A 22,855-nucleotide genomic window follows, 5' to 3' on the forward strand; every position below is an offset into this window, starting at 1 on the left:
CGTGACACGCATGCGCATCAAACTGTCACTGCAGATTAAGAAGGCCTTATTAGCGTTCTTTCTTAGAAAAAGGCCTACACCTCATGCTACCTAAGCCTCTCCCTCCTCCATCTCTCTCTCTCTCTCTCAGCACCATCCACTCAGCTACACTTACACAAAGTGCATCGAAAACCTTTCAGCTGTATCATTAAAGCTGAACATAACTGAGTTATGAAATGGCACAGGTTCAAGAAGGACAAAAAGTGATGCTGTCAACTCCAGCCAACTCCAGTCTTAAAATGCCTTCAAATGAGCTACTGCACATATTGAAATCCTTGGATCCTAATGTATTTAAGTACACACACACACACACACACACACATAATATAATATAATATAATATATATATATATATAGTACAAAATTACACTGCGTTTCAAGTGAACAATAAACATTTTTTGTTTTGTTTTATTTGATTCTAAAACATAATAAGAAAATATTTGTAACCTGAATTGACACCAGATTGCATCAGCAAAATCATTAACTCAATGAAAAAAAGATAACTGGTCTTTCAAAAGAGAAGTCAATGGCTGACAAAGAGATGTCTGTCTCTTGCATCTTTCCTGCCTGGTCTGCGGTATGGTATTTTAGGATCAGGCTGGATTCAAACCTACTTCCTAAGATCCAACACTCAAAAGACAATTTTCATAGCCCTGACACTCTCCGCCTACAATGAGGGAATGTGTCTTTAACAAAATAAAAGTCGCTGTTGTTTACAAAATCTGAGCTTTTCACAAGATCCACTAACAATATTGCACTAAAATCAACTTAAAGGGACAGTTCAGAGAAGCAGACAGGAGTACCGACGCAGAAGCAAATCAATGCACTGCTGTCGACGAGGGCAGCAGAGCTAAGCAACTATCCACAGACGACACTAACATCATCAACAACACACAACATTGAAGAGAGAAGAAGAAACATGTTCACTGAAGGAGGTAAATTTGTTATTATTCCTAGATAGTTATATTTTGTTTGTTTTAGATTTCCAAATACGCTGTAAACCTAACTATTTTAAAATCATAGTCTTAAAAATGCCATTATGAAATTCGAGGAATTTGCGTAAATGGATCCAAAAGCTCTGTGACATCATTGCAGAAGTTTTCTGAGAGAATACATATTTGTTGGCTGATTACTTTCATCTGCACAGGCCACTATCTGGACCTCGGAGTCTTGTTTTACAAGGAAAGAGTCTTTGCTGCATTGCGTGACACTGTTATAAGTTACATCATCGTGCACCTCACTGCAGTGCACTCTTCCAATCATCACATCCATCTGACTGACTTTGAACCTGATTGGATGTCATTAAAACCATCCAATCTAGGCAGTCAGGCTGCAGTGTGAGTGCTTGTGCTTCGTTCTGGGGGCAATATGTTTAGTGGTGGAAGATCACTGGGCAGAGGGAAGGCAGTGCTATTGATTCTCCACATCCTTTGGACAAGCCCCGAAGCCAGGGCCTCCGTGGCCCGGCTCCACAGGGGGCACTGCAGGGTGAGAAGGGAGGGGTTGGTCATTCTTGTTGCCTGGAGTCGTGCAGGCAGACTCTAGGGCAGAGCTTTAATCTCCACTAATCGTTTCTTAATACGTGCATCCCGGGCCCTACACCCCCACACACATGCACACACACACACTCCAACATGGGCAGGCATGCACAAACTGCTCGTGGTCCAAGCCCACGCTTGCTCTAACAAGAGATAATCCCCAACCCCTCATCCTGAGCATAGAGTTGGGTCATAACTAAAAAAAAACATCCTTCTCATACAAGGAAATGGACTCTGTAACCTGCAAGACTGATATGATGTTCCTTCACATGAATACTTGTATACCTGTTTACCATGATGGACCTGAAGTGCAAAATACAACAGGAAAACAGAAAATGCAACAGCAAATCACAAAACAAAACACCAGCTACATAATCAGCAATTCCAGGGCTCAGCAATAAAGACTTCCTAATTGCAGGGTCAAATTAAAGGTCACATCAAGCTAGTAAATCCCAGTAACTCACTTGACCTATCAGGCAAGTGGTGAAAACAGTGGAAGTGATGATGACAGTAACCAAGCCTTGAGTCATCTTACCTCCTTCTCATCTCTGTTCAGAGTTGCACATGAGCAGCACTGATCAGACACCCGCGAGAAAAAGATGGTGAGTAAAGACAAAGTGTGAGCTGGCGAGCAAGTGAGCATTTTAATTTTGTTGGTAAGCATTAGAGGATGTAGGTGAAACAATATATTGCACAGTTTGTGGTAAGTATGAGAGTTAGGCTTATAAAAAATGGGGTTTGTTTCTCAAAGGCATGTCAGGTTTCTGAAAAACCTGAACCTGAACATTGAATCCTCAATTAAAATAACACTAATTTTAACTAATAACTAATTTAACAGAACTGCAATTTGCAAAACACAACAGCAATTTAAAAAAAAATGCAACAACAGTTCAAAAACCGCAACAGTAATTCATGCAAAAACACAACTGCAATTTTCAAAACACAACAGCGATTCAAAAAACGCAGCAGTAGTTTTGTAGTCCAGGTCCCCTAAACTGAGACCAAGTCATGATCAACATCAGATTGTATCAAGACTGAGTCAAAACCAGAAAACTGAAATCAACATATCTTTCTTTTTTCAACACTTCTTTTTTCTTGCATAGGCCACAGTTGTGGTTTTGCAAGAAAATCCAGAGTCCTTTTTGTGTGAGACCGACACAAGAACAGGCCAAATTGCAGTCAAGTCAGAAGAAACTAAGACCTCAAAAAATGGTCTTGAGACTAGTTGTGAGACCAAGACCAAGGTTCACTGCACAACAGCAATTCACAAAAACAACACGGCAATTCACAAAAACACAACAGCAATTCACAAAAACAACACGGCAACTCACAAAAACACAACAGCAATTCACAAAAACAACAGCAATTCGCAAAAACAACAGCAATTCACAAAAACACAACAGTAATTCATAAAAACACAACAGCAATTCACAAAAACACCACAGCAATTCCCACATGGAGCACTAATTGACAAAACACAGCAGTAATGATGAGACTCAAACCTGAACAGGTGGACAGTGATTCCTTGTTGATTATTGGATGTTCCATTTTGCAGTCTGACACTAACGGAAATAGCTGCTTTTGCTGTTTTCTCTCAACATCCAACATGATGGCGTCACAAGGTTTACTTCCTATTTGGCAATTGTCCCGCCCCCATTTATGACATCACCTCAACAAAATCATGTGATTTCAAAGACAAGACACAAACTTGGATTCAACAAAAATCATGTTCACTTAACACAAGTGTCCCACGTTACACCACTCCACTCTACTCACAGTTTTTTCTAATTGCTTTGGCATCATTTCCATTCACAGTTTACTTTTTCAAAACACCCTTAAAAGAGGACGAAATGACAAAACAGCATGTTTGCAAAATGGTACCACCATAACCAGCCTCTTTTATAGGATGAGGATTAACTGATGAGTTGTGCACAGAGAGTTCACGCAGGTGTGACAATATTTAGAACCGAGAGCAGTTTTAATAGACCATTGAGTGGTTGCAGTGTGTTGACACTGGTTATTTAACCCTATTGTTTCTTTCAGGGAGAAGGCAATCAGCAACTTAACAACACATGGCCAAAAAATTAACAAGACGTACATTTTAAAAATAATTTTAAAAAAAAAGGTTTTTGGAAATTACCTGGAAATTAGAAAAAAATTAAAAAACAACAACAAAAACAATCATGAAAAATGACCTGAAAAAAGTGCAGAATTTTTTTAAATATATGTATGCTTCTTTCTTGTAACATAATTTTAGATATATAGTAATTATAAATATATTTTTCCAGACATTTTCCTATAGTTTTTGATTATTTTCTGGTAATTCTCCCCCCTTTTTAAAACTAATTTTCAGGCTCTATTTCTTTTTTCATCACTTGTGATGAATTTCTCGATATTTGCGATACATTTCTTACAAACTGGTCATTGCCTTCCCCCCTTTGAAAGGAACCAAACCAATTTGCTTAGGTTCTAGAGGGTTAATTCTCTTGTAAAAGGCATCAGGGCCTGTTTGGAGAGCAGTGGACGGAGCCATGGGGGACCTGATTGCCGCCGAGTTTCATCTACATCAGGTGGAGCTTGTCAGCTTGAGAGAGAGCCTTGAGTTTAGGATGGACCAGGATCTGAGAGAGAGAGAGAGAGCACAAGAACTGCACCTTTGAATATATTTCATACATTAATAATGAAAATGTCCATGTTTGTGGATTTTTGGATTAGTCATGTCTCTAATGCATCATATAGTTTTTTCACATCCTACCTGGGATCATCTCTTCTATGATGGTGTGTGACAGAGATCCACCATTGCTTGTGATTTAATGTCTTAATTCATAGTTTTTTCTGAACCTAGCCAAGTAGTTTTGTTGCCTAAAACTTACTGCAGCCTGTTCTGTTGACCCATCTCTCACCCACTGCTGGCGGGAAAACTAAAAAACAACAAAATTGATCTCATCACACTTCTGAGCCTAATGCAGTTTCCCTTGCAGCCTGAACATCAGCGGACATGTTGCTGATGAAGCGTATTCCCTCGTAATGTAGTCTGATAGTCTAATAATGGCATCCTCACCTTCCCAACTCACACCTCTGTCCACCTCCAGCCCAGACACTGCGTAAGAACGATGATAATCTCATTTCACTAATGCTCTGCAGCCTGCATTAGAACACAGACGAAGCACTGTCTCAACCCGACTCTACCCACCCAGGAAACTGTGTGTGTGTGTGTGTGTGTGTGTGTGTGTGTGTGTGTGAGAGAGAGAGAGAGATGGAGAAAGGGGCCAGGGGGGCTGTGGGATAGAAGGGGCACTGAAAAATGCAGTGTAACCTGAGCTGCTTGGCCCATCTGGAGAAGGCCTGCATTGACAAGGGTTATCCCACAATGCACTTTGCTGTAGAGAAGATCATTAGGGGGAGTCTGACACATGGATCGTTCTTTTGAAAGTATTTATTTGCATCACAGATACGGAAAAGTGTATGATAACCAACATTTTTTGAGAGATTAGTCAGCAGGTGCACATACAAAAAAAACCTGAACACTTGATACATTCATGTTGCATTATCAGAGCTCAGACTGTGTGGTTCCATGTACAAACTATACATGTCACATGTGTGTGATATGTTTTGGAACATGAGCTTTAACCCTTTGAAACCGGAAGAAATTGGCTTGATTTCTTTTTTTATAAACACAGAGAAGAATTCTATGAGCAACAAAAGAAGAACTGACCCAAATATTACCTGAAAAATATATTTTAAAATAATAAGAATAATAATAAAGGTTGAAAAACAACAGCAAATAAATTACCTGGGAGAAAAAATATAACAATTTTGTAACATGATTTTATGTATTGAATTATAACAATTATAAATATTTTCTCTAGCTTTTTTCCCCTATAAATTTTTCCCTAGCTTTTTAAATCTTTTTAAATTTTTTAAAGGTACTTATTTTTTGCTATTTGTGGATAATTTCCCACCAAGTTGCTTGCTCACTGACTTTTTTTCTTCATGTTTTCAAAAGAAATCGACCAATATGCTCAGTTTTCACAGGTTTACTGAATACATACATTTATTTTTTATCAATATTTAAATTTTTATTAGCAATAGCAAAGACAGGAATGACACACAGACAGTATAGCATGGTAAGGGTTGGGTACAGGTTAATTATATACACAAAATTGAAATAGAGAGATTAACTGTAGATGTACATGGAGAAGATGATACTGAATACATAAACAATGGAGGGCATATGAGCAGCAATAGAATAGTGATGTCTCTCTAGGTTTCAAAGGGTTAACCTGAATCAGTTGTCCAGTGAATAACAGCTTGAGCTTTTTTATGTCAACTAAACTGTGAATCACCACCACAATCTCACCCCTCTCTTTCTGTTTAATGGCCCACACACAAAAGCAAAAAAGCCCCCGCACAGGTCTGATGACGACGTCCACGTAGATCAAATATAGCTCGCCTGCAAGCAAACTGGTAACAATACAAATCATATTAGCCAAAGCTGAAGTGTAGGCTATAAAGCAGGATTTATGCAAAGGCAGATAAAGAGGTTTAAATCCCCAGATCCCCCTGTCACCTACATTAGCAGACCCTGACCCAGATATATGAAGCTCAGTATGTAGCAGCTTTTCGAGCCATACTGTCAATGGATTGTTACAAACCAACATCTGAGCAATACTCCCTTCCTCGCTCTCCACCCTTTTCGTTTGGGAAGGGAGGAGGAAAATGGGCCGCACTGAAAGAGAAGGGTAAGATGACACCGCATGGTTTGCCAATTATGCCACGGAGCTAAGAGAGGAACCCCCCTGATGGCTGGCTGAAGGCAGAACAGCCGAACCTCTGTACGTGGAGTCAAATCCATGTTTCAAATCCATTCCTATCGTAACATTTTCGGCATTGAAGAAACTACAAGCCATCAGGTCTTTCCATTAAAGAAGTTTTTCACCAATTTAAAGAGTCCTCACATAAAACTAGGCTGTGTCTGCAATAGAAAGATGCAAATACTTTTGAAATTTGTGCAACATGACCATTAAAAACAGAGACAGGATGCTTTTGCTTGGGAGGAAGTAAAACCTACAACTACCAAAATGCATTGCGCCTTACAAGATGCCCCCGCTGGTGGTGATGTCATGTGGACTGATATTACAGTTAAACAGTGAGCTAAGACCTGTTTCTGAAAACCTTTGGTGTGAGAAATATTCAACTCAGTAACAGAATCTTGGTTTATGTTCGATCAGCGCTGCTTATGTTTACAGTTTGATCTCCATGTTTTCTGCTTTCGTTTTCACTGTGCAGGAAATATTGTTTTTCCATAAAACTCAATGCAGTAGAGAGATGCAAATGCTTTTGAAGTAAGTGCTACTTGACCAGATAAAAACAGAGAAAAAGGGCTGCGGTATTTGCTTTTGCACAATTGCCAAAAAGCACTGCATTGCACCAGACCAAAAAATCTCTGATTTCAGCTTCTTGAATGTTAGTATTTTCTGGTTTCTTTACTCAGTAAACTGGATATCTTTGGGTTGAGGACAAAACATGACATTTGAGGACATCATCTTAGAGTTTTTTTCACCATTTTCTGACATTTCATAGACCAATCATCTAAGCAAGTAATCAAAAAAATAATAACCAATACATTAATCGACAACTGCAATAATCATTAGTTTCAGCTGTACATAACCTTAGTGTTCGGACCTCCTTTTTAAGACAAGCCCTACCTCAATATGGTACAGTGTTTATACTGATCAAACGAACTGGACTTTGGGGTCAAGTGCACTCGGATCCGGGTCCATGTCCCTGATGTAAAAGCCTTCTTAGATTCTTTTATAGTAGAGGCAAAAGCAAACAGCAAATGTTTTACATTTTGGTAAATGACTAAGAATTATTCAATGATCCAAGTAGTTGACAAGTTATTTTATGTTAACCAACTGTTTGACTGTTGCCTGGGTCCAGACCTCAGAATCTGCCCACTCGACTGATTTGTTCGGCATCGTTACATTGAGTTCTTGATTGAAATTTTAAAAAAGGCCAATAAGCCCCGCAAGTGGCATAACAATTAGCCAATCAGCACCACTAACGCTATTGCTAAGCTGTTGTCAAGCCAATGAGGAGTAATTGCATCAATGACAAGTAATTATATCAGTAGCTGAACTAAAGACAAGGCGGACACTGCTATAAAGCCTGCTCTAAATTGGAATTTCTTCTCAATATCACTCGACATTACGGTTCAACTTTGCTCAGGTCCACCCTTAAAACCCCGGCAAAACAAACCACATTAGATTCAGGCAGGTACACAGGCCTCTAATGATTAGTTAGGGAAAGTCAAAAATAGAGTAGGCGAAATGTCAGACGGAATATGGAAACAAAGTGTTCATAATTCTGTCTGATATCAAACAAGCTTCATTGATTCCTTATTGCAGCATAAAAAGATTAAACACCAATATGTTATATCTTGGTTTGGGGTAGAAGATAGTTAACAAGCGGTGATGTGTAAGGAAGTGATTTGGGGATGTGCTGATCTTTTTTTTTGTTGCACTGATTGCATTGTAAACTTGCTTCAAGAAACACATTGATTTTTAATTCCAGATCTCATTTCTTTCTTGTTTTTAAGGGCGTTACCCATCTTCGACAGTACTTTTAACAATACATTACAAACAAACAGCAGATATATCAGACTTACACAGAATTCACGAAATGTAAGTGACATATCTAGTTGTTTTGGAGTTGTAGATCTTCACAAAATCCACATTTCAGTAGTCTCGAAGCTTTAAAGTCCTTTGCTTACGTGTACTAATATACATTTCCCCTGCATCTTCTTTTTTGTAATCTTAGGAAGCCATGGTGCAGGTTTGTTTCAGCATTAGGAGGAACATATGCATGGCATTTAAGGGTCCTTTGCAAGAAAATTTGGAGCACCAAATACTTTTTTTTTGCAATCTTGTGAATTTTTATGCACCAATCCTTGCCTTTTCTGCATAAATTTATGGTGTAAATGTCACGAATTTTGCCAAAATGCATATACACATGTCCCCTGCAAACCCCCTGAAGACTGCACCTGTGTTAGGAAAACAAACAGTTTATGTTTTTCACCTGGACTCACCTCATCAGACTCAGATCTGGTACATTATACGCCCTGACCGCTACGCAGACTGTCCTTCAAAGAGTCACTGGAGCTTTGAGACCGGGGTGTGCAGGGGAGGAACAGAGTCTCACCCCACCCTTCATCACCATCAGCCACTCACTCACTCACTGACTCAAATGTCCTTAAGACATCTCTCCATTTGTCTGGAAGGCTGGAAGGCTGGTTTTGTCTCTGCTGGTGGACGCTCTCAAGCAGTAGTTGGCAAGTCTAGAACCACCGGATCCATCTACCTCACCAGTGTGAGTTCTACCATTGCCAAACACCACCAGAGAGCTGCTGGGCCTCTTCAGACCCAGGTGAGGCCCAAAATATGGATTCTTGGGATGCAGAGGGATTCAGATTGAGGAAAGCACTATGATGAGATGGCAGGAAACTGAAATGCTTAGCAAGCAAGGTTACCTTTAATAAACAGAGACACATCAAATCAACTGATTGTATGCTGTGCTGATAGCATGACTTCAAAATCTGCGTCCATCATCAGGTAACGAAGACGAAAATCACACGAAAGGACGGCTGGAAGGAGAAAATGCCACAAAGGGGACAGGGAGGAGAATTCAAACGTCAATCATGAGCAATTTTCAACTGAGGCACCAAAATACAGAGAAGATTACAATCCATGATTATGCAAAAAAAAGCGATGGAAGTCTGTCTTGTCCTATATTGGCACTACACATAATTGCTCAAAGTATATATACAGAAGCAAAAATGTGCTAGTGCCAAAATGGGCAAAGAAGAAGAGTGGCTGCGTCCGAATGCAAGCAGCTGTTGTTACAGAGGCACATCAGGACAGAGAGACGTCGAAGTACCCAGCGAGACAACTCATGCAACCGCACCAGAGTCATTACATCACATTCACCCCACCCACACAGCACAGGAGAAGAGCGCCACAGACAGTAAGCCGCTAAAGGACGGGCATCATCAAGTGGTTCTTTCTCTGCTCTGTTTATGGCCCTATGGTAATTCACTGATAGTGAGCTCTCACAGTGAATTCTACCAGTGCCATACACAGAACAGGAGTCATTATCACCCCCAACACCTAGGCCAGCCCGTGAGGAGAGTCAGCGCAGAGAAGCAAAGCTATGCAAACTACCAGCGACCCTCGAGAGCAGAACTGGAGAGAGAAAGGAGGGACAGAGACAGGAAGAGGAGCATCCACAGCCTTCAACATGTCCACAGTGTTGCAGTGACGCAGCAAGACGCGCTGCACTGCAGTGGATTGATCCACGCGTTGAGTAACAGGTCAAAGGCGTCTGTGTCTCAATGTGGGCGACTAAATATAAGTGCAGCCAATCCGAAGAGTGAGCAAACATCCTCATCTAATTGTTGACTGCTAATCACCTGCACTGCCGTCTTTAGATTTCTAGGAAAGAAGGTTGACTGCTGATGAAACTGTGAAGCATCCTGCTATTGCATGATAACGACTATTACCAATCAGACGCTTATGGCACAGCAAAAACTAATTTTTATGTGATTATTGTGCAGTACAAACCTTGACTGCCAAGATCTTGCCCATAAATCCAACATTAAAGTGCTACATGTTTGCTGTCTTTTAGATTTTGGGGATTTAAACAGCTTCATTTTCTTCTTTGCATTGCAACTGTCCTCAATTATGCTATTTTCATCCATACAGAAAGATTCAAATGGGATTCCACACTGAACGCAATATGAAAATTCATCTACTGTACGTTATCTATCAGTATTTCATCAGGATGCGATGCGGAAACAAACATTCTTAGACAACATAAGGTTGGTTGGAGAGGGCACTTACGGTTTATAGGTAATCTCTTTATGTCCTGGCTCTGCCCTTCCCCCTACATGCCCAACTTTACCTCAGGGTGACACCCTAAACTTGACCTCCTAATTCGCTCTGTAGATTAACATTGTCACATTCTTTGCTACTCCATGATGCCATCTCTTACACACAGCACATCATGCCATTTATAACATTAATATGCTGCACAAATGTACAGAAAAGGAAATAAATATTGAGAAAGAAATAGCTAGACATCCTAATTCTAACTTTTGATGTCAGTTACACCTTTTTAACTAGTACAGATAAAAATTCTTCTCTATTGTGGTCACACGAATCTGAGTTTAATCTCTAGCAAGCTTTTGGAAATAAATTCTCCCGGCAAAAGCCAAATTAACAGCCATAACAGTTTTTTGTCTGACCAACTAAATATACAAACTCCATTGAAGCTGGACTGTGATCTGGCATGATGTCTTCCAGCAAGCCGCAAATCCCAGAAAATGGCTGCCATTATAGCCAGACGTGGACACTGCAGCAAATCAACTACTTTCTTTCTCAATATATCATAAAAAGCTCAGAGTGAATATGAACGCCCACGAAATTATGACACGCAATACTGCAGCAGAGTGAGAACCTTCAGCCCGTCTCCTGACCTTGCTGTCAACAGCATCCCCACGCTGCAGATAATCCAAATCGGAGAGGCTGACCGCCCTCAGACGCCCCACCCTTACTTCAGCCATTAGCTCCCTCACCCCGGGCCCTGCAGTGCGCGGAGCTCCCATTGATCCCAGTGATCAAACCATGTACTAAGTGATTCCTCAGACGCCCAAATGGCTCCCCGAGCATGACTCCCATTGCCATTTCCTGGAGAAATCAATAGCACTAAAAAGCCAAGTCGAAAAGAACCTGTGTCCTTTAAAGGTTTGCTCATGTCTTGTTTTTCCATAAACCTTGATTAGTTAATAATGAGGCTTTATGGGATTTTCATCCTATTGTATTATTATATAAGAATCTCTATCATACCTGGCAGTAGTGGAGATGAAGATTTGTTTAATACCTAGGAACATAAGATATATATATTTTTAACTCTAAATGATAATATTAGTTTAAAGCATTTTTTGTAATCCCTCTGTAAATATTAATTTTGTTTGGATAGTTATGGTCAATAGATGACATACAAAATCAATTTGCTTTAATGTGTCATGAGGGCCAGCTGTTAAAATACACAGTCCATCTGCATTAGCTTGCATAAACAGAACCACCCTTTTTTTTTCATAAAGATTATTTACAAACTGACGTGAAAATTGTTGTAATTTTAATGTTTGTACATGTTCAGTAAGAGTTCCTATGTTACTTCTTAATGCACAACATTAAAGTTACAATAAATCTGAAAAGAATTCAGCACAAAAAAATAGAATTTTGAGATTAAAAAATAAACATAAATGTAAGATTAAAAGGCATTTAATAAATATTTTTCCTGCTCGTTTATAAGATTCGTGTGAATTTCTTCCACTAAAATGTCACTTGACCGCCTTTTGTCTCTGCCACCGTTAATTGAACCTCCGAGCAGCTCCAAAGCCCCTTCAGTTAATCGCATTTGTCTGAATCGGGAGTCTACAAGTCCTCAACTTCACGGTTATTTCAGGAGGATTTATCGCTCCTCTAAATCCTGCAGCGAGATTCAAATTCACCATCAGTCATGCAACCTACACTATTTGAACTCCTGTTTGAGGCCTTTACAAACAAAATCATTATTTTTCTTTTTTAAAACATTCACATTTCACAAACATACTTTTTTTTCACACACATTCACATATCTGCACGAATTGCAGTGAGTTTATAAAAATGTTCATTTTAAATCGGTCAATATTCTTATTATAGTTTTACGGGACCTAATAATGTAAAATATGGTATTTTATTATAATTATATATTCTACATACCACTCTGATTGTTTTCTATCGACTTGAATACAAATTTATAAAATTCCAAATTTAGTATAAATCCGCGGGATTAGGCTGGTATTTCGGTTTTTATTGCAGTTGGAAAAAAAACAGGTGTAACGTGATTAACATCCTCTGGCATTATTATTTAAAAAAACGTATAAAAATGCAAGATCATTTAATTTAAAAGCATTAATGGTAGACACTTTAATGATGTAAATAGTCCCACGCTGTGTTGGATTTTGTTTGCCATATTGCATTTACACTTGCTTTTAAATCCCAGAAACTACAGATATGTGGGACATTTTTTTTCAGGCATCGACTGTTAATCACAGCAACATCTCCTTTCTCTCAAAGGCCGCTTTTTATGAAATTTCATCGCACTTTTTCTTCTTTTAACGTGTAAACTCGTACCAACCAGAAGCTAAAAAGCCCATCATTATCAGTCTACGTGGAGTAAAATGTAAAATATAAAATGTAGTTCATACCTTCCTCCGCGTCCATCGTTGTGCGTCACACCTGAAGCTACAAACTGCTCTCAAACCGAGCCCATCAGACATTTTTAGTCCTTATTAACCTAATATTTATAATTTCAACCGCTCCACTATTAAAATCGTGTTGAGGCAACACAACAAGCCTCCGGTCGGTCCGTGTCGCCCGCAGCAGGACTGCAGAATTACAATGAAACAAAAGAAATCCAAGCGGTGTTGTGAACTTCCTGAGTATCAAATATCAATTTGAGCCCTGCTGCTGCTCCTCTCCTCTCCTCTCCCCTCTCTGCTCCTGTCGGCTCCCTCTCTCTCCAAACACAAGCCTCCTCCCTTTTTACCTGCGCGTCCAAACTGCACACTGTCTCAAACACGGGTGCTCCGTGCACCTTTTTAAAGGCGCAGGCACACAAAATAGCAAGCCGTGGAAATAAACATGTACAACTAGGTTAATAATCGGCGTTTAAAACCTTTAAAATACAGCTGTTTATATACTATGTAACTTCATATTTTACCTTTAAATCTTACGGATATGTTTGTTTTGACATTATGCCCAAAGTGACAGTCTGTCCTCCATATTTTTAAATGGAAGACACATCCTATCTTTTACATAAAAAACTAAACAAACTAAACGTTACCCCTTGAAACCTCGGAGAATTGGTTTCATTTCTTTTAAAAACACGATAGGAAGGCAATGAGCAGCTTTAGAAGAAATGAACATACATTTGCACAAAATTAGGGGTTTTTTTTAAGTAGAAGAAAATTACCTGAAAACCAGTAGAAATAAAGGAAATCAAAAACCAAATATGGCAAAAACAAAGTAAAAACAAGGCAGTTACATCAATAATAATTGTGTGACATAATTTATACTATTTAATTATAAATATTATAATTATAGTTTAAAAATAACTCTGTAAATCTACCGTTTTCTTGTATTTGCAGGTTGCTCAATGCCATTTCCCCTTGTTTTCAAAAGAGATCAAACTAATTTGCTCAGGATTCAAAGGGTTAAAAACTTGCACAACCTCCGAGGGTACAAATCGTACCGGTGTGTATTACCTGCGTTCACAATAGTGGACTTTTTTTTGTAGAAGCTGCAGCCAAGCAGATCCTATCCGCTCCCCCTCCTCCTGGTTCAGGCTGCAACTCCAGCGATTTGCCCGGTTATAAAAAAAAAAAAAAAAAAAGAGACAGACATTTTCAAGCACCAAAGCAATAATCCAAACTGGCCCGTGTCTCTGCGGTTGAACTGCGCTCAAAGTCTCTTTAAGGTGGATCTCTCTGGAGGCGAGGAGACCTTAAAAGTGGCGGAGTTTTCACCCGGGCTCTGGTGCAGTGTGCGCAGAGGAGGATTGGTTTTGTCTCTCTGGATTAAACGCTCTCTTGACGAATAATTTGGACCAACCCCCTGTTTTGAATGTCTCAACCCGAAAAAAGACGCCTTGGGACATCAAGACAATGCTATTTCTACGTTATTTCCTACTTTATTTAGACAAATTATATTTAGACAATTAAATAGGTATCAAAAAACGCGAATGTTGAAACAATTTAACATTAGGAAAAATGTCAATTTAAATGCATTTATTTTCCATTTGGTATCTGTGCTGTCTGTGACATGTTTTGATGTTTCTTTTAAAGAGGCACTTGTAAATAGGCCCACAGATAAAAAAGACAACCATGGATAGTTCATTTTCAGAGCTTGGCTTTTTCATTCTGTAATATTCCTATAATAATACACACATTTAATGTCCAGTGGATTTTGTGATTTCTCTCTTTTAAAAAATCCAAATATATTCTTCAGACATTTACTGCTGCAGTTCTAATTTTGTATATATTACAATGTCTCCCAGAGGCCTTTTTTTCCCAATCCTAAAAGGCCTTTCCAAGCAGACAGGCGATCTGCAGGCCTGTGGTTTATGTACTGGTCAAAAATTTACCTCAGCAGCCATAGGCGTAGTTTTTTTTTCATTTGTGAATAAAACAAATTGGTGAATAAAAGTCATCAGAGGAAATTAAATATTTGATGCTCAAATTTTTCTGGAGGAGGACATTCCCCCACCCCTCCTGCTTAACTGTCCCCCCCAAATATTAAAATAAAACCAACATACTTGTTAGCAGCACTTGCAGACCATGATGCTGCCTATATGGAGAGAGACAGAGTGTCAGAGGAGAAAAAAATGACTTAAATTACACATTAAACCTTTATTTATATTTATATCAGAATTCTATCCTTATTGGACCCCTCAATTCTGCTAGAAAATGTGGAGAACAAACAAGCTCCAGCATTCAGCTGATTATACTGTGCAACATGGCTTGCTGTTGCATTTTCAGATATTAAATTGAGCATACATCAGATAGACTATTTGGCGCAGCCACCCAGCCCCCCATCCTGGGATTAGTTTTAGTCGGCTGATGCTGTTGAGGCTGCAGTTCTTGGGTCGAGATGCTGCAGGATCAAATGACCACGTCCAGATGGCTAATGATTATCAAATACTGCATTTAAAGCCTGCACTAGTGGTTACTCTGTGCAGATTGCATAACATTTCCTGTGCAAGGAAAGCAGGAAAAATACCTCTGCTATAACAACAAAATGGAAATATTTGTTTTTTTGGTTTTTTTTTAATCTCATACCAGTTGAAGTCAGGTAATGTGAGATACTATTTGGTATATTACAAAGCCCTCCCCCCAGTACTCTGCAGACTACCTTAAGTGTTACTTTTTCAATTATAATGTAAGCTGTGCCAATTTATTAAAAGGATTTTCAAATTTTTTAGCCATGCTTCCAACTGGGGACTATTGTAGCCCACATGGACTCACACCATCATATTTAATTTTTTAAGTGACGAAAATAAAAAACATTTCTGAAATGTGACGGGGTAGCACAAAATAGCATGGGTTAAGTCATGATTTTGTGACATATGGTGGCCTAAAAACATACTCGTTTAACTTTAGAAAAATGTCCCATTTTACCTCAATGAATGAATTAAGAACTCATTTAAAAACCCTTTCCCATGAAAACTAAAGCGTTGTATGAAAACATTTTGATTTTGAGTTAAACAGTTAACAAAAAGCAACACGCTCCAACCAGTTGTATTGTTTTAGCTGCAGAACTCTTATTACCAGCATGAGAAAAGCAACACATCACATGGCTTCCTCTGCCAATAGCCTACAAGTTATCTAATACCAATAAAAAATTAGGCTACTGTTTCATGTAAAGTATTTTTGTAGCAACAACTCAAGAACATGTTTGGTGAAAGGCTGGTAATATTTTAAGAGCCCAAGATGTAAAACCTTATTTGTCCCGCTCTACCTGATGTCCCACATTACTTGCCTTCACCCTATATTATGGCTATTTATGGCCTGTCACCAAAACCCTACAAACCAAACTCATACAACCTGATGGAGGCCTGGTGTCCTGGAGGCAGCAGCTCTTCTGGGCCTTCAGGGGCCTCAGTGCAGCTCCTCATCCCCAGGTTTTACGCAGAGCTGTGAGGGGCCCCTGCTGAAGTGGCAGGTATGCCCCTTGTTCATATTTGGATGCCTAATATATGAGGGAGAGCTCCTCTCTGATGGCCAGTCAGAGTCCATTTACCTGCTGTTGATAATTAGGCAGATAAGTATGTGGACAAAACTCGTCTAATATTTAGAGGTGACGGGGCTGGCTTTGGTTACACTCCTTTCAGGCTGGATAGCGACAGTGAAATTAATCCGCGGTGACTCGCCGCTGCTGCTCGGCGTTGAGGAGCCGCAGCCCGAAGCCTCTCCTAAACCCTGACGTGGTTTCCACCTGGAAAACCTGAAACCGGAGCCGCGGATCATCTGTGCGAGAAGCCGGCGTGTATAGGAGATGAGTAGTCCTCGGATGAATATTTAAAACACTCATTTGGTTCTGCGCTTCGTGCCGGAGCCAAGATGAGACAGGTGCCAGCGGAAGGATCAGATGCGTCCGTGCCGCCACCCGTGAAGCGATCAGAGCCATACGATAGGTGGCTGGATGAAAAAATAATGCGGCGAGAATTAGTCTGCGGCTCCAAAAGAAAATGGCAACAATAGAGATTACTTTACTGGAGATGCAATGCAGTGCTATAAGAAAATAAGAAAGAGGAGTGCGTTAAATCCCCTAAAATCAAAGAAAAACTCCCCATACATTCACATTTGAGCAACTCAGGAAGAAATGACTCAAAAATTTGCATGAAAAAAAGTTAAAAAAAAAAATAAAAATAAAAATGCAAGAAAACAGCTAAAAACAAAAATAGAAGAAAAAAAAACAACAAAGAAAAAACACAAACACACAAACAAGGAAATGACTTCAAAGGTCCTTAAAAATAATTTTGGGAACACCCCCCCCCCCATTTTTTTCCCCCAAATCTATCTATTTCTTGCAATTTGTGAAACAGTTCAAGTATCTCTTTGCCCTTTCCCATGTTTTTAAAAGAAAACCAATTTGCTCAGATCTTGAAGGTTCAAATACTTAAAATATACACTTTATATTGGTCTGTATTCTCTTTTTGTCTCATTGTTTTAGATCTCTTTCTGGTCATTATGCATCTCTTTGTGGGGGTTTTTGGTCTCAACAGTGTCTTTGAATCTCTTTGTGGTCAATTTGGGTCTTTTTTTAGTCATTTTGTGTCTCTTTGTAGTTGTTTTGCCTGTTTTGTAGTTATCTTGTCTCCTTATCTTTACTATCTTGATGTGTTATCTACTTTATTATCATAGTGTCATTGCAGTTGAGGACTCAGGGGGCTTCCTGATACTTTGGGCCCCTGGGCCTGTGCCCAGTAGGCCCATTCAGTAACCACAAAGATATGCAGAGGATCTGCAAAAAGTTAAACTAAATAACTACTAAAACAGGGAAAACACCCACAAAGATGCACAATATGACCCCAAGGAAATGCAAAGAAACTGCAAAGAAACAAAAGAGACAGGCAAAACAAAGAGACCCAGAAATGACCACAAATAGACACAAAACAACCCCAAAGAAATGCACAGGAACTGCAAAGAGACAAAAAAACTACAAAAATACAGACAAAAACTATGTGCAAAATGGGCAAAACAACCACAAAGAGATGCAAATGAACTGCAAAGAGACACAAAATGACCAAAAAGGAAAGAAAGACAATTAAACAGAAAGATGCATCATGACTGCACACAAAACAACAACAACAACAAAAAAAAACTTTTACAAAGTCTGTGTGTCTTGCTCCTACGTAGGAGAGGTGGTGGGGCCTTTTGCAGATCTGTGCCCAGGGACCACTGTCTCATAATCTGACCCTTGTGGGGACTTAGAAAATGTTAATTCATAACTCTCTTGATATGAAATGATATTTCAGCTCCAACTGTTGTTACTTCTGCAGAGGATTACTGAAAGGGGGATTATTTACTGCCCTCAGCACGTGCAGCATCACTACTCAGGGAAATAAAGATGACAGCAGAAATAAGGTCATGAAATAAGGCCAGCATAATGCACATGTGACAACTGGCTGTGCTGTTGTAGGGATAGTTTTTGGAAAAGCAGCTGTGATTACAGTGATCAGAGACATTTTATTCGTATTAATGTTTTTTTTTCATGCTTTTTCTCTGTATAAAATAGCATAAAACCATACAAACCACCTTCAGCTTTCACCACCAGCACTGTCTCTCTGCTCGGCTCCTGCTGCAGCAGAGGAGTGGTAGTCGTGATGGTGGGTGGGGGCATGTTAATCAGTGGGTCATCTATTAGTAAAGACCCAGGGATCATTGTATTGCATGCTGCTGCTGCACCACCTCATCCACCCCCCACTGTGCCAGTGAAACAGAGCTTGTAACCTGAGAGAGCCCATCGCCTGCCACCCAACCCCGGCTTGAGAAACCCAACACAGCATGCTGGTGACAGTTCACCCAGATTGGTTGACGGGCTGTCAGTTAACCAGCAGCTGGACATAGTGAGGGGAGAGAGAAAAAAAAGGAATTAGGAGGGAAAAAAGGTTAAAACATTTTTTTAAATGCAATTAAATTAAAAGAGAAGAAACAAAATCAGCTTTTTTGTTTAAGGAATTGATCATATGAAACTTCAAATTATTTTTCTATGATTGCATCATGCAGAGTGGATTGGTCACTAGGCATGATGGAAAATTTTAAGTTATACAGACTCGTTTTCTAAACGTAGATGAGTATAACTTGAGCTGCTCAGGCCTTCATTAACCCTTTGAAGCCCTGGAGCAACATCACTTTTCTTCTGCTGCTTTCAGATGTCTTTCACATGTATTTAAACCTTTAAACCCAAAACAAATTGGTACAATTTATTGAAAAAAAAAAAACGGACAAAATGCAATGAGCAACTTGGTAAAATGTTCCACAAATTGAAAGAGTGAGTAATTTAGAAAAAATAATTTTTTTAAAGAGGGAAACATTTCTAGAGAAAAATTAAAATGTTAGGGAAAATCTATACTTATAATTATCATGCTTATATATTTAACATTATGTTAAAGAATTATTATATATTTAAAGCACATTTTCTAGGGCATTTGCTTGTTTTTTTTTGTTTTATTTTTTTTTTTTTTTTTACTAAGTTACAGGTATTTTCTTGTACTTTTTGCAAATTTCTTGCTAAATTTCAGATCATTTCTTTTGAAAGAAATCAAGCCAATTTGCTCACGTTTCACAGGGTTAAAGAATGTATGCATACTGCTAAAAGCTTTGCTGCAGAAAATACCGCAGCCAATAGTGATTGATAATAACTTGCAGCAGACAGCCTGTGAGCCTAATGTGGAGCCTCGGGGCATCGTAATGCCTTAAAAGGCCACAGCGGCACAGGTCACCTGACCACCCTGCTCAGTGAGGGCCAATCACACAGCTGGCATTACGTCATGGAGGCCCACAGTTTGTCTTGACCAACGCACTGCGGATAAAACTGAAGCTCTAAATATTTCATTGAGGAGCTCAGGTTGCTGGACTTCTGGAGGTCAGGGCTGTGAAGAGACAAATAGCCTCGTCCTCTCCTCCCTCCCTTCATCCTCCATCCTCCTCCGCCTCTTTTTGATGCAGGGCAGAGGGCTGGGTTTTTGCAGCTAAAAAAATAGCCCTTTTCAACATGCTGCTGCGACTTGTGCCTCCTCAGATGTTATTTATTCAACAGAAAACTCAGCGGATGGGATGCAAAATTGCTGCTGCAGTTGTCACAGGAACTGAATCTGACTTCAAGTTCTGCATTAAAAAATGGGGGTGCGGATATGTAAGATGAAGATTTTAAAAGAGCAGGCAGGGTCAAATGAAAGATGTTGCATCATGGGAATTGTAGGAACTGTCATTTCTGAAGCGTGATTAACACTAGGGACTAAAAGTCAGGATACTTCAGCGTCTGCTGCTTCCATTTCGACCAATCTGTCTCTCTCAGGACCCCTAACTTTATGGATGTGCACTACTAAATTGCTGGAGTATTCCTTTAATTTGTACTCACAGTATGGCCATACAATGTGAAGAGGTATTGAATATGGCTGCCTTTATGAAACCATCGCGTTTGCTGGAACACAGGCACGTGTCGATAACCTCACCGAGATTCCTGGCAGGGATGGGGACTTGTTTAATTTAATTTGTTTAATCTAGGTTGTGACGTCGGGTGACTGACATCAGTTTGATGTATAATACTGACAACAGATGACTGATATTTTGTTGGATTTATGTTGTGCTAACTGAACCGAAATCCAACGTCTTCCAAATGTCTCATGCATCTTAATGTAGAACAACGACATTTAATCACAAGGTATAGAGAACAAAACGCAACTTCTGTAAAATGTTAGGATGTTAATGTCAACACAGCATGAAATTCTAACTTCATCAAACTGATTCATCTTAATCAAATTTTAATGTCCGACGGTCATAAGAGTCTAATGTCTTCCTGATGTCATATTAACATCTGGTACCAATTGAGGAGGTCTGTGGATTATCTTGAGTGACCAAGTCATGTTTTCTGAAAAGAGACATTGCTGTTGAGTTTTTCAAATGTATTTTTTTGGCATTTTGAGCAACACAAGCTAGAGTGCCATCTAGTTCCATTATATTAGACAGAAGACAGAAATCTCTACAACTGATGAGAAAAAATAGGTAGTGTAGATTTGGGGGTTTAACTGTACCTTTAAACACAGATCTAACAGCATTCATTTAGGGCTTTTGAGGGTGTTTGTGGTACTTTGTCTCCCATTTTTGTGTTTACATGACAAAGAGAAGGGCAAATAATGACCAGGAGGACTTAACTTTAACTTCCAACAAAACAAAAAACATCTAAGATATATATCAGACTGGAGTGTAATTCACATCTCAGCACTGCGACGGAAATGAAGACAAGCAGGAAGAGAGAGCAGATTGCTGCGTGACAGAATACATTTTTCAGAGTAGAGGGGATTAAACAGCCTTATGTCACAGCATTTATTTTCCCCTGCTGTGATTATACAGAGGGGGGTTTCAGCATGGAGGACTGAGGACGAATAAATGAGACAGTGCCCTCATCTGGCTTCCTTGTAAACCTGCACCCACCGTTGCATGTGAAGGCTGCCCTCACAGCAAGGTTAATCTCACACAGTCCAATGTCCCCTTCAACATAAAACCCCAGTCAGAAGCTCAGATGCTTAGCAGATTTGGCACAGATCACCGCAGTATACAAGACTTATGCAATGCTATATAAACCCCACCAGCATTTTTTCAGGTTAACACACTGGTTACTCACTATTTAAGATAATAGAATTACTACCAAAAACAATTTTAATATTGAAGAAAAACTCAGAAACCAGTTGTGTTTGAATGGCTGTAGTCATTCTTCACTCTGATATCAGACTGGAAGTACTGGGGTACTAACCTCATTCTCCAGTTTCACAGGGATCATGCTGGACAGTGGCCCATCTTGTACAAGCTGACAGAGATGAGGAGTTGTTGAATCCTAACACAGGAGTATAGTGCCACACTGACACCTTGTGGAAAAGCTGCACTCACAGGCCAGTTTTCTGCAAAACAAAATATCCACACATTTGATACACAACATAATATACATCCAAAATGTAGAAACTGACTGAATATTAGCATTAAAAGTGTGTTATTTTCTTTATGTAAAATTTAAAATGAACATTTTGACACAGTTGTAAAGCAAACTATGAAATATTAGAATATTTCTACTATTAGCTCTAAATAATTATATATACTATAATACGTATAATATAAACTTTATAAAACTTAAATGTAGTCATCAGTTTTCACTCCAATATAATGTATGTTTGAGAGGATTGTACTCACATTCATGTCAAAGGAGCTGTACGCAACATTTAAAGCATATCTATGACTCGGAGTCTGAGGTGGGATTGTCTGCACACGGTTCTCAACATGGAAGGCTGGCAGCTAACAGTGCTAACTACTGTGATGTCGGGAGAGGTCACGGGCTTTTCTCTTTAAAGATTTGGAGATGTGGGTGCAGGAAATGAAGACAATCAAACATTGCTTTCCAACTGAATCTCAGTGTATTCAGTCTTCTTTAAACGGTCAACTTATTTCTTGGAGACAGAAGTGAAACAAGGCAAAAAGCAGGTAGTAAATCAAAACTCCAGTTCACTGTCCTCTGGGTAACATAACTAAGAATTGCTCTTCTCTGTTTCATGTCTTCTCTTCTACATGTACTGACTCCCCCTTACCCTTCAGTCTCCTCACCAGGGTAATCAGCTGATTTGTGGCAGCTGGGCAGCAATCAGTGTCCTGGCTGCCTGCCTGCTGGGTTATCATGGGTCTTGTAGTCTTTTACTGGATGCCAGTGATGGTTTGCAGTCTTTGCTGCAACCACCTGGAGGGCATGTAGTCACACGTAGCAAAGGATGAGAATCCACAGGCTCCAACTTGTTGAAAAGGAGAGAATTAAAATACATACAATTAAAATTCAGAGCGTTCAAATGATAAAATGATTTATCTTAGAAAGCAACTATGATGCATAAAAGAAAAAAAACTTACTTCGGTG

General features: G+C 39.4%; 2 long non-coding RNA genes across 3 annotated transcripts in view; both read right to left on the reverse strand.

The window, feature by feature from the left end:
* LOC148185874 (uncharacterized) overlaps positions 1 to 13,141 on the reverse strand; it is a 34,041-nt gene extending 20,900 nt beyond the window's left edge. The window contains exons 1-2 of one of the 2 annotated variants that reach the window (XR_015775491.1): positions 12,889 to 13,141; positions 3,080 to 4,198 (exon numbers count right to left, since the gene is read on the reverse strand). This is a non-coding gene — a long non-coding RNA (uncharacterized LOC148185874). Of the gene's footprint in view, positions 1 to 3,079; positions 4,199 to 4,332; positions 8,846 to 12,888 lie in introns of those variants that run through there. The other variant, XR_015775492.1, reaches the window with a different exon arrangement.
* A 2,493-nt stretch (positions 13,142 to 15,634) lies between these two features.
* On the reverse strand, positions 15,635 to 22,833 carry LOC148185875 (uncharacterized). Its single transcript, XR_015775471.1, has 3 exons — positions 22,147 to 22,833; positions 21,716 to 21,860; positions 15,635 to 16,878 (listed from the first exon to the last, which is right to left on the reverse strand). It is a non-coding gene; the product is annotated as an uncharacterized LOC148185875 (long non-coding RNA).
* Between the last annotated feature and the right edge of the window lie 22 nt (positions 22,834 to 22,855).

This window comes from Plectropomus leopardus, chromosome 22 (genome assembly GCF_026936395.1).
Source record: "Plectropomus leopardus strain MGB_pleo_1.0 chromosome 22, ASM2693639v1, whole genome shotgun sequence".
In the NCBI taxonomy this organism is placed as follows: Eukaryota; Metazoa; Chordata; class Actinopteri; order Perciformes; family Serranidae; genus Plectropomus; species Plectropomus leopardus.